The sequence below is a fragment of the Rhineura floridana genome, chromosome 10 (genome assembly GCF_030035675.1).
Source record: "Rhineura floridana isolate rRhiFlo1 chromosome 10, rRhiFlo1.hap2, whole genome shotgun sequence".
NCBI classification, from domain to species: Eukaryota; Metazoa; Chordata; class Lepidosauria; order Squamata; family Rhineuridae; genus Rhineura; species Rhineura floridana.
The window spans coordinates 62,174,796-62,179,001 of record NC_084489.1 but is presented as its reverse complement, the minus strand read 5'-3'; positions in this window follow the sequence as shown (position 1 = coordinate 62,179,001).

Here is a 4,206-nt window from a genome sequence, read left to right as displayed (position 1 = left end):
GCAGAGCACGAAGGCCGGAAAGGGATGAGGGATCTGCGGTAGCCAACGTGCTTTGCGTGCAAAAGTTTCGCCTGCCCTGTCAAGGCTTTAGTTCGGCACCTGAGGTAAAAAGCGCCACAAGCACTCCCACCAACAAGCAGGAAAGATACAACAACCAAAATAAAATTAAACAACAGTTTTGCTGTCCCTTCATGACACACAGAAGCAGCTGTCTGAGGTGGTTGCTTCACTCTGCCTAACGGTGGGGCCAGTCTGAAACTCCAGGCTCTTCCGCACGGAATGAAGTGTAGGGGAGGGGGTGGTGTTCCTTCGTTCCCTACCCTGACTTAGTTTGATATTTTGAGCCTGTCCAGGGAATATGAAAACAAAAATGTTTTGCGGCTCTTTGGAAGCCTTTAGAAAACAGAAAAGTAGGGTTTGTTTCGGACTGGAAGACAGATGAATTTCCGCTAGTTTAAACTTCTCCCTCCTGAAGCTGGGGGCGAGGTAGACTGTGGAAATGAGGTATCTCTACATAACAGGGCAACATGGCCCCCAAAAGTTCCATCTTTGACTCATCTGTCCATAGAACATTGTTTGCCCAAAAGCACCTGGACCATCAAGAGTTCTGGAACAATGGATGGAACCTTTTGGGAAACATGGGCCGCGTTATGTCTGGCGAAATCCAGACATTCCACATGAAGAACCTCATAGCAACAGTCAAGCATGGTGGTGGCAATGTCATGGTTTGGGGATGCTTTGCTGCATCAGGTCCTGGATGACTTGCCATCATTGAAGGAACCATGAATTCTGCTTTGTATCAGAGAATTCTACAGGAGAATGTCAGGCCATCCATCTGTCAGCTGAAGCGCAGCTGGGTGATGCAGCAAGACAATGATCTGAAACACAAAAGCAAGTCTACATCAGAATGGTTGAGGAACAAGAAATTTAAAGTTGGAATGGCCTAGTCAAAGTCCACACCTAAGCCCCATTGAGATGTTATAGCAGGACCTGAAAGGCACTGTTCATGCTCGAAAACCCACAAATGTCACTGAGTTAAAGCAGTTCCGCATGGAAGAGCGGACCGAAATTCCACCACAGAGCTGTGACACACTGATCAAGAATTACAGGAAGTGTTTGGTTGCAGTCATGGCAAGGTGACATAACCAGGTTTTGAGTCTAAGGGGGCAATTACTTTTTCACACGGGGGCATTGGGTGATGCTTAACTTTCTTTAATAAATTAATGAAATAAGTATCTAAATTTTGTGTTATTTGTTCACTCAGGTTCCTTTTTCCCTAATATTAGGTTTGGCTCAAGGTAACATTCAGTGCCAAAAATATGCAACCATGCAGAAAATCAGAAAGGGGGCAGATACTTTTCCACGGCACTGTAAATCACTTGCACACTAGGAATAGGTGCTAAGTTCAGTGGAAGTTGAGGGCACTCGAGATCAAATTATTAGCCCCATCAATTGCAATCTAATCTTTGAGTCAAAGTTCAAGAAAAGTATGCAGTGAAAGAGGCCCAGCGCGAAGTTTAATTAATGATTAAATCTGATCACTTCAGCACTCAGCAGGAACATGCTGTTAATTATGGGTGTAATGATTTTATAGTATGTAGCGGGTGGTGGTGGAGTGAAGCTACACTCTGCTTCTAACAGTTATTGGAGAGACATTGATTCAACAAAAGATGAAACTGAATGGGAAGCATAAGTGGCAAATTTAATGGCAGCGAGCACTGGAGGAATATTTTCATTTTAAAGCATGTTTAAGGAAAATAGACTATTTATTAACTGTCTATGATGTATACATAATGTTGCAATAATAGATGTAATTGATCAGGGTTTATATGTTTATAGTCTGACATAAAGCTATATAATTAGGTTTAAAAGCATAAAATGAACAATAAAATACCTGAAAGCCAGCAACATGGAACAGCAGCCAATACATCAGTAGTCTTCAAAGGCCTCTTAATAACTAACTTACCAGCAGCAACATCTAAAAACAAAGGATGGGGGAACATTCCTTGGTAGGGTGTTCTAGACCAGGAGAAGCCAATGTGGTAACTTCCAGATATTGCTGGACCACAACATCCATTAGCACCAACTGGCCTGGCCAATGGTCAGGGATTATAAAAGCTATAGTCCACCAACATCTGGAGGACACCACATTGGCTATCCTTTTTCTAGATCAATAATCCTCAATCTTTTCAAACAAAGGATCCACCAAAATGTGCATTTAGGGACCCACTTTTTAATTTTACATTAAACATTTGTAAAGTGGTTGTATTGCTGCTGTGACCCACAGTGACTAGTAAGTCCTGACCCACCAGCTGAAGGCCAATGTTCTAGATTTCAGAGATGGATGCGGGGACTGCAAGCATGCTCTTCCTCTTGCGGTTGCAGGTCTTCCTAGAGGAAAAGAGGATGTAGAGATCATCCGTGCCTGCTATAACACCTGTAGAGGTTCATATGGAACTTGTGAAATGAAGGGTTGCTTTGAAGGAAAAATGTCTAGCTTTTGTGTAATAAATATATAACCACTGTGCATTTAGTTTGCAATCCTAGATATATGTTCCTGTAAGTGCCATTGAATTCAGTTGGATTTATTTCTGAGTAGACATTTTCTAAGTCGACAAACCTTGAGTCTAGGATTTTCCTGTTTAATGTGCTATACACCCTCAGTGATGTAAACTAGTTGTCAGGAATCCAAAATCCATGTTAGAACAGTATTAAGCCAATAAAAATATTAAACCAATCAAAATAGTATGCAAGCTTATAAGTTGTCCAGAACTTTTCATCAAGCTGAATGATAAAGAGAGGGAGAAAAAGACTGGCTGGTGAAGGTGTGGGATCAGCATTTGGTCATAGACTCAAGATGGAATGTGGGAGGAAGTAGTAGGCATTCAGATGAGGCAATCTTAGGTGCTATGCAAATTTCAGATTCACCCACAGCTGCAGGGATGAAAGTAACACACAATGATAAAAATGTAAAATCCAGTTGTTAACCCAGGATTGTTTCTATTTTTGCCTGAAGAAATATATCATCTTGCTAACTATTGGAAGGTGAGAGAAGGGAAAAATGCTTGAATTTTCCAAGATCTTTACTTCTGGGAGGTGGCAGCAGCAGCAGCAGCAGCAGGAGGAATAACAGCATGTGTGTGGGTGTGAAAGAGTAAGTGGCAGAGATAGTGAGAGTCCTCTCCATGTGGTGATTCTCTTTTCTTGATTTAACTGTATCTTGGCACAGCCTGGTTGGCAGGTTTGAAGGACAACCTGGTCATCACACACATTTGTGTCAGCTGATGATGAGCCATATCTTTAAGCCAAGCAGGTGAGTCATGCACAAACAGATATCACCCTTTACATACTATACTTTCAGCAAGTTAGGAAGAAAGATTCTAAAGTATGTATTAAATTCTAAATGCTTACTGATTTTCATGTAATATTATTTCTCTTTCCTAGCTGCACCAGCAGCTGGAAAGTTCAGGCTGTTGCCTGGGGACCATCAGTTTCAGAATGGATCAATCACTGAACTGAGTGCTCATCTTGCTAGGATCTTATCCATCCTCTTTGCTGCTCTTCCAGCTTTGGGAGACTGGTAAGGCAGATGGATCCAGGAGCTCAGAATTGGCATACCTCTGCAGAGTTGTGGGCAAGTTTCTTGAATTGGCAGGGGGAGGGAGGGGAGGCAGACACTGCCCTTGTCTTGCTCCAGAGATTTACAAAAACCCATTGCCAGCCCGTTATTACATTGCTTCCTCTAGAAATGTTAAATGTACAGAGTACATTTATAATACCCATTTTGTAGCAATCCCAGTTCTGCAACTGCCTGTAGTAACTCATAGCACACAAGCAGGAGTGTAGTCATCTGAGGTTTCAGGGAGGTCTTAAACCACTTACTTTTTTTGGAGCCAGGTCCCAGTAGGGTCTCTAAATCTCCAGTGTCCTAGAGCCAATCAGCATGAAAGGGTAGTGTGTTAGTGACTGAGAAAAGTCTTCTAGCTTGCTTCCTTGACCTTTCCTGCTGATTGGAGCCAATCAGAGTGAAAGGAGGTGAGCCAGCCACTGAGAAGACTCTAGCAGCAGGTAGATAAAAGTGTAGACACTGAATTTATTAATTCAAGTAATATATCTGGCAGTGAGAAAGGACAGCCAAATGGTGATAGTGATACAGAAGCAGAAAGCAGTATTGAAGACTAGGCAGATTATTCTATAATCTTAACT